The sequence below is a fragment of the Meriones unguiculatus genome, chromosome 1 (assembly GCF_030254825.1).
Source record: "Meriones unguiculatus strain TT.TT164.6M chromosome 1, Bangor_MerUng_6.1, whole genome shotgun sequence".
Taxonomy (NCBI): domain Eukaryota; kingdom Metazoa; phylum Chordata; class Mammalia; order Rodentia; family Muridae; genus Meriones; species Meriones unguiculatus.
In genome coordinates, this window is record NC_083349.1 from 15,037,249 (window position 1) to 15,049,467 (window position 12,219).

Below are 12,219 nucleotides of genomic sequence, written 5' to 3' on the forward strand. Positions count from 1 at the left end.
GTTTTTCTTTTGAATGTCACCTGGGAATCATGGTACCTGACAAGGCAGTCCCTCTTGAGAAGATGAGGGCTGTCTGGGGAAGCTGTGCAAACCTCCCCCTGAGGGATGCGCTGTCCACATCAGGGAAAGACATTAGGGTGGGCCTAGGCACTGGGGACCAAGGAGCCAGTAAGGAATGAGGCAAAGATGAGGCTGCTGCCAGAAAGAGAGGGGGCGAAGAGAGAGAGAGAGGAAGAGAGAGACAGAGAGAGAGAGGAAGAGAGAGAGAGAGAGAGGAAGAGAGAGAGAGGAAGAGAGAGAGGAAGAGAGAGACAGAGAGAGAGGAAGAGAGAGACAGAGAGAGGAAGAGAGAGAGGAAGAGAGAGACAGAGAGAGGAAGAGAGAGAGAGGAAGAGAGAGAGGAAGAGAGAGACAGAGAGAGAGAGAGAATGAGGAAGAAGAAGACAGACGAAAAGAGGAGGCAGGAGGGAGCTCCAGCAAAGAGCACAGCTGTCTCTAAGTAGGACAGCTTTGACATTTGCCAAGAAAGATGGAGTCATATGGAAACCAGCTGGAAAAAAAGTGGGGGACCGGTTTTTAGGCAGCATTCTTGTTTTGCTATTTATGGTTGTTTTATTTTTTTTTCTGAACTAGTCTTTAGAGTTGCATAGCAACTTTACAAAGTTGTGAACATGTGAACATGTCAAGCGCAGGCACAAATTTTACCACACAGGACCAGTCATGGTCACACAAACACCCTCTGTGAGCTTGTTCCAACCACTGTCTCTCCCAGATGTCCATAGCTTCTTGCATGAGCAAGTGCTCAAGCCCTACTCTGGTGGAGGTTCTGTTTGGCATAGGCAGTGATGTAGTCAGCATGGAAAGCTCTGGGGTCTTATGGGAATGGTCTGTGTTTGTGGGTTGCAGAGTCTGTTTGATTTCCTAGATGCTTTCTGGCAAGTAGCTGCATGGTTGTGTTGGGTGGGTAATAGCTTCCCTCTTGATGGCAGGACACCTCAGATTAAGAGAATCATCAGTTACCACCAGGAATAGACATGCAGAATTATGGAGCAGAAGGTGGATTGCTGTAGGTTGGATTGTGGCTCCCAAAAGTCTTGTATGCAATCTCAAGATATGACTTAATTTCAGTTAGGCAGGGAACTTGAGATGAGCTTATCCTGGGTTATCTGGGCCCTCCATGCAATGACAAATCTTTGTGAGGAGGAGGAGGAGGAGGAGGAGGAGGAGGAGGAGGAGGAGGAGGAGGAGGAGGAGGAGGAGGAGAAATGAGTGCAAATGTAGAAGGAAGGGTCACGTGATGATAAAGATACATTGGAGTGACGAAGTCACAAACCAAGGAAAGGGACGTAGGGTTATCTCCTGGAGTGTTCCTTGGGAGTGTGACCCTTTGAGGTCCCACCAGCTGTAGACTTTGGGCTTGTGGATTCTAGATCTGTGAGAAACTTTTGACATTAAATCCTAAGTCTGGGCTGGCAGATGGCTGTAGTCAAGCTTTTGCCATGCAAGCAGGAGAAGGAAAGTTAGGACCTTCAGCACCCACATGAAAAGGTAGACAGGCATCAGAGGCCTGCCTGTAATGCCAGCACTCAGGAGATGAGGTCAAGGAAACCCCAGAGAAATCTGGATAGCTAGGCTACCCGAATCTGTGACCCTGACTCAATAAATAAAGTGGAGTGGAGAGTGACTAAGACCTAACATCAACCATTGGCACCACATATATGTGTATATGCGGAGGTACACCCTAGCATACACACAAGTACATGAAAACAGAGGACCTTAAGTTTGTGGTGATTTTTAAGGACACCCTTCAGAAGCCAATGCATATGACCACTTCAGGTTAAGGTCCCAGAGCTCATACATCTTTCCCACCACAAACCCATTGCTTGTGGTCCCCTTTCCTGCCTGGCACAGGTTGGAAATGGGGTCTATTTGTCTTGACTTCTCTTCCCATCTTGGTTTCTGAGAAAGCTAAAGGCAAAGTTGAGAGTGAAACCACTTCTCAGAAATGAGCAAGGCAGACAGGGAGAGAGGGTACTGTCATGGATGCAGTGGGTAAACTGCTTGACACTAGAGGACAAAGACAATTGAGACACAAGTTCAAAAATGGTGGAGTTATGGCAGAGGAAGATGCTGCAGGTTTGGTTTTGGACAGGTGGGTTCATGGACCTCACTGATCCATTGGCTAAGGGCAGCTAGGGTGACTTGATGGATTTGAGAGAGAAACTCAATGATGTCCTGCTAACCCATCTTTCCAAACTGGCATCAGGACTCCACAGCTTGCTTAAGACAAGAAGCTGATACTGACTGATGTCAGCTGAAATGGGCCCAGAAGCTTAGGCAAATCCTGGGCACAGCAGAGTTCTGGCAGCTCCACTTGCCTGTCTGTGTCAAGTACATTGGGCCTGAGAAGGAGAAAGCCAAGCACACATCTGTTGATTCATAAGCTTTCCTGAGAAGGTTGGTTGTCTAAAATGTGAATTTGGTCTCAGGTTTCTCATGATGAACATTTATACACACAGCAGATGTTTACTGGACTCTGATGATGTCCAAAGCTTTGCTGTAGGTGGTTGGAACAAGAGGCTCATTGTAGAGGTTTAGAACATGAGGCTCTGCTGTGAAGGTTTAGAAAACATCTGCAAATGTCAGACAAGCCACTACCTGGCTTTCACACAGTGAATGTGGGAGGCAGACAGATACAAGACGACCAAGCAAGATCAATATCACCTACTGTACTCCAACCCCCACACATTCCAATTAGAGGAAAGCCAGAGGAGTGATACTCCAGCTGTGGTTTGTAACCAAGTCAGCAGAGAAAGTGACATCTGGACAAGGGTGTGTGGGAGGTGACTGAAATAGTCGTGGGGAGACCTGGAAAAATAACATCCCCGGAGACAGAATAGCATCGGAGACCCTAACTTCTGGGAGTAGCGAGGGTTCAAGGCTGGGAGGTCAGCTGGTGTTGAGGTAGGTTCAAGATCATGGATGCCAGGGGCATGTAGCCTCCATGCTGGCAGGACTGCTGGTTCTGTTCTGTTGGGGGAGCAATACCAGGAGTCTAAGGAGAGTAGATGCTACAGGATGTGCAGAAAAGTCTTTTGGGAACCTGAGGCAACAAAATAGGAAGAACTAATAGTATCCTGAGTGAGGGTTGTCAGCTGGTAGCGGGAGGAGAGGACTGGGTATCAGATGGAGGAGGGGTAGAGAATCACTCACTGTAAGCCATGCTGGTACCCTGGGCTTTGATGGAGGAGGTGGAATCCTGGGATACTTTCTTGGGGAATTTCTCCTCAGGCACACAATGCATGGAGGCCTGTTCATCTTGATGAGGTTTCTTCACGTTGAAGGCATTTCCTGCTTTGTCAGGCTTGCTGGTAGCATCTGAGCAGGGTCCCACCTGCTCAGCTCTCTCTTCCCTGTTCCAGCTAGAAGGACCTCAGTAAGGCTTGCTGTAGCCTGCACAGATGGGAGAACAGAATGACAGTGAGTTTAGCAACACTGGAGTTTAGCATGATCAGGAGATGGGTAGATTCTTTGCTTTCCACAGCATCTACCGGCAGCTTCTACAGGGGAGAGCTTGTCCCTTTCCCAGGAGGAGCTTGGAGCCAATGAAGGTGGCTAGGCTTCCGGGCAAAGGAATGTGAGGATGTAGAGGGCTCAGCACTATCATTTACTACATCTAGATGCTGAGACAGGAGGCGCCTCTCAGGGAAGGAAGAACTCTGGCCTGGGGCTCAGCCTCAGCACTTTTCATTCTGTCTTGAGAAATCCTCACACTTCTCCAAGCTTCAATCTCCTTGGCAGCAATCAGAAAGGTACAGACCCCATGCTGCAGAAAGAAGTTTGCTGAAGAAGGAAGACAGAGGAGGAAGGAAAGGCCAGGGTGGGGGCAGAGGACTTTGAGGATGCAATGCAGTCATATAATTTCCTTTGGCTCTTCAGAAGCAGAGACCGTAGAGCCTAGGGTCTGGCCACTGACAATGGCGGCGGGGGGTGGGGGTGGTTGACTGTCATAGGGCCAGCCCTACGTACTATGTCCCTTATAGTGTTCAGGGCCAGGATGCACTCCTCTTAATCAGGTCCAGAGCCAGCAAGATGGGACCCTTTAAGGTGCACAACACTGAGATACCCTGATTGTAGGAGTCCTAACAGAGCCTTCCTGGCCCACAACAACTGAACATGCTGTGCAAACTTATGCATTTATGCAAATTGCGGCAACCTAGATTTCTGCCAGTGCAACCTAGATTTCTGTCCACCCTGCTGTCTTGCAGTCTTCCCTCCTCAGCTGCTGCTAATGGGAGATTTACAGACCCGCACTCCCTCAGCCCCTGGCTTCTCAGTTGGCCTCTCAGGTCGGGCCTTTGGGATTCCTGAGGAGACAGTTTTCCTACATGGCTGATCCCTGGCTTAGTGAGCTGAGAGAAAGCCTGCTCAGGAAGCCAAAGCTTCCTGTCTTTCAGTGTTCTGCCATTCTCTTCACAATTTAAGGATGTATCTCATTCTTTGTAAAGTCCTTCTTGGCTCCACATCTTGAAAAAAAAAATGAGCTGACTAAGTTCTCATTCAACAAACAGGGTGGATTTCCACGAAGTGTCTGTATTCGACTGATAGGATTCCTTCTTGGTTTTACGGGGCTATTCCTCTAATGCTGTCATCCTACTCACCACAAATTCTTCCAATGCCTTAGTGAGCAGGTGTATCAGAGTTATGGATTCCCATTTGCATGTGGGGGACAGTGCCACGGGGGACCTGTTCTGGAGTCTTGCTGGAGTGACCAACTGTGTTGTGACCTAAGATCTGCCTGGTTTCACTGGTCACTCTGCCTGTGTGGGGGGTCTCACTTAATAAGGAAGCGATAAAGAACGTGTTTTGGGACTTGAATTTGCTAAAATGTACCCCTTTCCCTGTCCCCAGACTAAAGGTACATGGCTTTGCATTCCCATTCTCACCAGCCAGAGGTGACGACCTCTCCCTAAGATTGCATGGAGCCCCGGGGCCCTGTTCTATTCATTAAAGTGTTAATGGGGTAGGAAATAGAAAATTTCAAGATTTGATGAAATTAAGATTTTGCTGTTAGCTGGCAATAGCTCAGAAGAGGGTAGGATTACATCAGCCTGCATGTTTGAAGATTCGGAAGCAGAAAAGTATTGTGGCCTATGCTAAGGAGACTTTGGGGTATAATATTATTTAAAACTAGTCAGTTTACTGTGATGTTTGGGCCGAACCCTGCTCTTTGCTGGCTAAGGAAGCCAGAGCTCCAGAGCTGACTAATCTCTAGCTCTGATTAGAGTGTTCAAGCGATTTTCTCAGAAGCAGGTCAAACCACTGCTGCCAACCTAGACTGGATCCCACTGGGCAGATGTTGGGGTGTGTGTGGGTCTGCTTGGATAACCAATATTGGCGGTGCTCAGAGTGACGGGGTGAAAAGTTAGGGCGCCCAGGGGTAAGGTGCAGCTTCCTTCGCTGGAGGGGCTCCACAAGGCAAGAGTGTCTGTCATTCTCTGTCCTCCTCCTGGAGCCCACGAGGGACACCAGCCACAGGGATGGTGGGAGCCCAGCTCATTACCTGTATAATTTATCTCAGGTGCTGTAGAAATATCCAAGCCACAGATACACTCTCTTTGACTTATCTGGGAGATTTAAGCAAGCAGACAGCCTCATCACAGAAGGGTCTAATCTAGAGCTGAGGTAATTAGGAAAGAAACAGGAGAGCCCGAATTAGAAAATAGGCCAGAGTGAGAAGTCATTCAACTGTTATTCAACCTAAATAACAAACAGATATTCTCTAGGCTGGGAAAAACAAGGGATTTGCAGAAGGACCCCCATGCCACAGTAAACCATGTATATGGTCAAGGGGGGGAGAAGAGGCAGACACAAGTGTTTAAGGGAAAACATGAGAGGATTTCATCAGGTATTTTGAAATAGTAATCTCTGGCCACAAAGATGTATGAGGTGAGGTGCCCAGAAAAAAGCCACAGCAGTGTTAAACATTCTAGAGAGATTGCCGACTGACCACAGAGAGCTGGAGAGTTACAGTTTAGGGCCAAAATTATCCTGGAACGTCCCTGATGGTCACTCATTGCTCACCTTTGTGTCTGACATGATGCCCTATGACTAATAAGTAAATTCTTTAGGATTTACAAACAGATCCCTGGCCCCCACTGACTCAAAGCTAAGAATGTTATCGGGTAGTAATTGGGGGGATTACAGGTTTATCTGCTTTGCTGTGTCCTGCTTACCTGAGATTCCCACCAATGCATTTGAAAAGTGCATTTATTTAGGACTTTCTTTGTTCTGTTACTATTATAAAAAAACAACTTTTATGTATCATTCCCACACTGAAACATGGCATTTGGAGTAACAGAAACCTATATTCCTGAGCCATAGTCACTGTAGGAAACAGAGGGCTGTCAGGGCCCAGTTTATGTTCAGATTACATGTTTATACACTGTGGAGATCTAGCATGAGCCAAGGTGGATAACACTGGACATCAAGGGGCCTATTGGTCAGTAAGAAATGGCTGATACTGGTTACCTGTGTAACCCAAAGTAAACAGTGATGTGCTATATCACAAGTGTGTACACATGAGGCTGGGGGATAGCTTATAGTTAAACTTTAACCCAGGAACAACCAGAGGGGCCAGTAGCTTTTAGACAGAGGCAGGTCAGACCCTGCCTCTGGGTCTCTACAGGGAACCAGTCTTGCTACCACCTTCATTTTGGACTGTTAATTTCCAGGAGTGTGAGGGTAAATTTCTGTGGTTTAAAACCACCAATCTCTGCCCCAAGCTCTGCATTGCAGGTGTGGCTGCTGTGTCACTTGTGCATCAGTAGGGGGCAGAGAGGAGAGAAGCTATGTCTGTGCTCAGGATTCTGACTTATGAACACCTGAGTGATTAGTGGCCTAACATTCCCTGAAAAAGGCAAGCCTGAGAGGACCACCAGGCAGGCTGGATGGGTTCTCAGGATGGGGATCAAGCCAGAGACTAGAAGAACCCCGGACTGAGACAGTGGCCGCAGGGAAGGAGCGAGCTCAACATGACCTCCAGATCCGTGCCGTGGGGCCTGAACAAGGAGCTGGCTCGAGATGACCGCCAGTCTAGTGCTTCACGGCCTTGGTGGGGGGCAGACCTCGCGTGAGATGATCCCTGCCTGGTGCCATAATGCATGGGTGGCTGTAGCACTCCTGAGACCATTCCTGGGGTGGCCTCAAACACTGAGAGATCCCAGATGCCACTGGGAGGAGCAAATGGGTGCTGGAGAGATGGAAGAGAAAACAAGACACAATGAGCATGATGAAGAGAGGCAGAACTGGAGACTCGAGGGTGGTGAGAACAGCCTGACGTGAACAGCTCGTGAAGCCACCTGGTGTGTATGGGAGCCCATCTGTGGTGGAAGCTGGAACGGTGCATGGTTCACAAAGGAGACCAACTGGATGTGGTCTGGGTGTCTAGGAGAAGCAGTGTCTGAGGCCACCATCTGCACTAGGGAAGACACATAATGGTGGCCAAGTCACTGCCTCCTCATGGATGTCTGAGAAACTTCTAGAATCTCAGCTTCATCTCAGGTAAATTAAAGGAGGCTAAGGTCACACTGGAGCACTTTAAACAGAAAAACATTCTCCCAATTTCCAGCTTCTTTGAGGAAAAATTACTTCATTTTTTCCTGCTATCCCTGCCTTGGTGCTCCAGCCATCTCCTTGCCTGCCACAACTCACTGCATCTTTGTGGCAATTCCATTCACTTATCTAACCCAGTAGAGCTTTCCCTGAAGCAGCCTTACTTTCAGACAGCCCGCTCAGCTTTTCCACCCTCTGATGGTCTGATGTCTGCTACTTGGAGACAGGAGTGTTTGCCTTCAGAGCTCATCATCACTCAGGTCTGCTGCTGGATCTCTCTGTGCACTGTTCTCTGCACTGGGGCTCCTTGGTGACAGACCCCTGCAGGAACCCAGGCCGCCCTCCACAGCAGGAGAAAATGTCTTGTTTTCAGGAAACGTTTGCTACATGGACATGGCAACTTCAAAACAGTAGGACTTCTGAGAGATGTGCCAGGCTCTGATTGATCTTCAAAGCTCAGAATATTACTGTTAGCACTCTAAGGAGATTCAAATTATAAGCAAGGGCTTTTGGGAAGTGACACTGGAGTTTGAGAAAGGTGTGTGGGTAGCCCTGGATATGCTGTTTGGTGGGGAATGTTGTAGATGTTTCCTGTGAGGCTTGGGGTGCCATCCCAGGGAAGCTTCTGTGGTCCTCAGGAGGTGACCAGGTGGGTGACTACAGGCCTGAAGTGTACTCATTGTTAGCTTGCTTCTGATTTTCAAATTTGTCTTATATAGTTATAGTTACATAGTGATGTTAAGAGGCCCTTTCTTGTTTTGTTTTGTTGTTGTTGTTGTTTTCTTCCAATCGTGGTGTCCTTTAAAGCACGAATCACTTCAAGCAAGTGAAGGCAAGGTTGCACTGACTGTAAGGCTCCTTAGAGCCGTAAAAGGTGAAAGTATTTGTGTATTGCCAAGATATTACAACATCTAGCTCTATTTTCTAAATGGAATTCTCTGGAGTGTACTCCTTGGAACCCATAGATACAATAAAGCCCATCTGAGCCCACAGAGACATTAACACCACTTTGAGTGACTTCCTAACAACTACCCTACCAACCAACCACCCAACCAAACAGCCAACTTACCAACCAACCAACCAACCAACCAACCAACCAACCAACCAATTAATTTACCAACCAACCTACCTACCAACCAATCAACCAGCCACCAACCAACCACCCACCCACCCACTCACCCACCCACCCAACCTACCTACCTACCTTCCTACCAACCTATGAGTCACCAACCCACACATTTACCAATACATCAATTCTTAGACTTATGAAACACAAGTAACTAACTATGTAACAAACAACCAACTGATATCCCAACTAGCCAGTTAAGCAACCAACTAATTAATCAATTAACTAGTCTATCAACCAACAAATTAGGCAGTCTAGTACCTTAGCTACCAGTCAACCAAAAACCAGTTTTACCAACCTATAAATATATGAAGCAACCTAACAGTTCATCAACCTAACAAATAAATGGTCAACCAATGTACCAATCAATCAATTGGCTTACTGACTAACTAACCAAATAGCCTAACAACAGCCCTACTGATAAAGCAAGCAACCTACCCATCACCCTATATACCAACCAACCAATCAGCCAGTAAAACAAATCCTATCAACTGCTCTACCAATCAGCCAACCAACCAGTCTAACAACTGACCAAATAATCAACCAGCTAATTAGTCAACCAACTTACTAAACAAAAAAAGTCCAGTATCTTTGGGGTTTCTAGTCTTCTATTATTTTACGAGGAATTCGGGATACAGTTTTTCTTGTTCTCATGGTTTCAATTTATTAAACACAATTTGGGAGCAGATTCCTTGCAACTCATGAGCACTTTGTGCTCCTGTATTTTCTAAGGACAGTATTTGGTGAATCCTGATGACTCAGATTTTCAAATCTGAATTTGACTGAGGCTGCACCTTGGTGTTTGGTGGGTCTTCTCTTCTGACATACTTGATGAAAATTATGATTTGTCTTCAGAGACAACTTTGGCGATAATCCACATCTGATCTTGGATCTCCTGGCACATAGAACCTTTATCAGGTGCAGTAAGGTCTGTCCATTTTCTGAGCAGCGGTGCTATGGTATTGACAATGAATGCCATGTGACCCTGTCTCCTCATCATCTGATATCCTTTATTCTGCAAAGTTTCTACCTCTCTGAACAATCTGGGTAAGTATCTAATTTTGATCTCTGCTGGGAGCTCAGTGTGTGGATGGTTTGTTCTGCCTCCCATTAGCCTTTGTTGCATATGGTATCTCCCTGTCAAGTTTTAACCCCCCTGGAATCTCGTAATTCACTGAAACTCAAAATTTGTTCCTTCTCTCTCACTATAACTTCTGCAAAGATCTCAGTAGAAATTGGAAATGGGCAGATGAGTTGTTCTAGAGATGTGTTAAGCTTCTTCTCTCTAATGAAATGTGTTTCTTTTGCGACAATTTCTGTTTCATGGCATTCAATTTCTTGTCAAATGTGATAAACAACAGAATGAATGGGTTTTATATTAGCCTTTCATCACTCCGTGGACTATTTACTCTCACACAGCGTCTCTTACCGTCTCCTGATGCTTCATTTAGCTGAAATGGGAGAACAGGAGAGCCTGGCTGTGACTGATCTATGCAATATAGAGCCCACATGCAAACGCTCTTACTTCTAAAGTACTAGTCCGGCTTGGCCAGGTACAGTCTCCCTGAGCACTGTGTGATTCAGTTAATTGCTAGCTTAACTTTGCCTGGTTTCCAGGCTCATCCCAAGCTGAGCATCAGTCCTCTGAAATCTTCTCTCTGTTAACATCTAGCCCCTTTCTCACACACTGTCTCTCTTCCTTTCTCCGAACTGCTGTCTTGGTCTGTTTCTGTCTTGGCATCCTGATTTTTGGTGTCTCTCTCCATCATGTGGTTTTGGTTGTACTTTGCAACTGCATTATTTGACTTAAGTATAATATTTACCTGTTGAATTATTCATATCAACTTGAAAATATCTATGAATGCCAAAGATTATCTTAGCAAGATTTTTCAGCCTTTGTTTAAGTTGTAGCTTGTCAACAAAATGTCTATGATTGATCTTAGATTGGCTGAGGGACCCCAGCCCTGACCCTTAGAACCAGAGGAGAAGAGTCTATGGTGAGAGTATGTTGATCCATTCTGATCCAATTACTGAGAATATTTAGCAAAGTCAATTCAAAAACTAGTGCCCTCATCATTTTTATCTTCTCTGGGCCATGTCTCCTTTTATCAGGAACTTAGAAATATAATTTTTCTGACACTTTGATATCTCCTTCCTCTTCTGGAAATTGGTGTTGACATTTTTCTATAAAGACACTGAACTTTAATGTTCTTGATTCAAAGCTCAACTGAAATCGTTAGAAAACTAGTTCATTTGCTTTTTGGTTTATAGCATGGAAACCAACAATATGCTTATCAATTTCTTTATTAGACACTCCAAAAAAGCTAGGATTGGATGGCCTTAGTTTATTCCTTTGCTAGAGTTCAGTAAGAAAGTATCTTGTTATTTTCTGGTGTTAGGTGTTGCCTCTTAACTACATCCCTTACAGGGGATGATGTGAACACATGTGTGCACACGCATTTACATAAATGCATGCTTGCTTGTGTGTATGTGTATTTGGATGGAGCAATGATGATTTTTAAAAGGGCTATTTCTTTTTTTTAATTTTTATTTTTTTCTTATTAGTTACATTTTATTAACTCTCTATCCCAGCTGTATCCCACTCCCTCATTCCCTCCCAATCCCACCTTCCCTCCCTCATCTCCACCCTGCCCCTTTCCAAGTCCACTGATAGGGGGGAACCTCCTCCCCATTCATCCGATTCTGTTTTATCAGGTATCTTCAGGACTGGCTTTGAAGCCCTCCTCTGTGGCCTAACAGGACTGCTCCTCCCTTGGAGGGTGGGGAAGTCAAAGAGCCAGTCATTGAGTTCCTGTTAGAAATAGTCCTTGTTCCCCTCACTTTGGGAAACCAATTGGTTACTGAGCTACCACAGGCTACATCTGAGCAGAGGTTCTAGGTTATATCCATACATGGTCCTTGGTTGAATGTCAGTCTCAGAAAAAACCCTGTGCTCAGATATATTTGGTCCTTGTGGAGCTCCTATCCTTTCCCCATCATACTAACTCCCCTTCTTTCATATGATTCCCTGTACTCTGCCGAAGGTTTGGTCATGTGTCTTTGTGTCATGTATCTGCTTTGAAAACACTGCTAGTTAGAGTCTTTCAGATGCGCTCAGTAGACTCCTGTCATACGTTCAATGCACATCCCATCTGTCTTTCTAAAGGAGGATTGATCATCTTACCCCATGTCTGCTCTCTTGATTATCTTTTTTAAGTGTATAGATTTCGTTATGTTTATCATGTCTTATAGGTCTGTATAAGTGAATATAGACCGTGTTTGTCTTTCTCCTTCTGGGACATTTCACTCAGAATGATCTTTTCTAGATCCCACCATTTGCCTGAAAATTTCATGATTTCCTCCTGTTTGATTGCTGAGTAGTATTCCATTGTGTAAAAATACCACAATTTCTGTATCCGCTCCTCCGTTGATGGACATCTGGGTTGTTTCCAGGTTCTGGCTATTACAAATAAAGTTGC

General features: G+C 45.7%; 1 non-coding gene across 1 annotated transcript; it reads left to right on the forward strand.

Moving 5' to 3' along the window:
• The first annotated feature begins 6,774 nt into the window (after positions 1-6,774).
• On the forward strand, positions 6,775-6,908 carry LOC132651749 (small nucleolar RNA SNORA17). Its single transcript, XR_009589316.1, has one exon. It is a non-coding gene; the product is annotated as a small nucleolar RNA SNORA17 (small nucleolar RNA).
• The last annotated feature ends 5,311 nt before the right edge of the window (positions 6,909-12,219 follow it).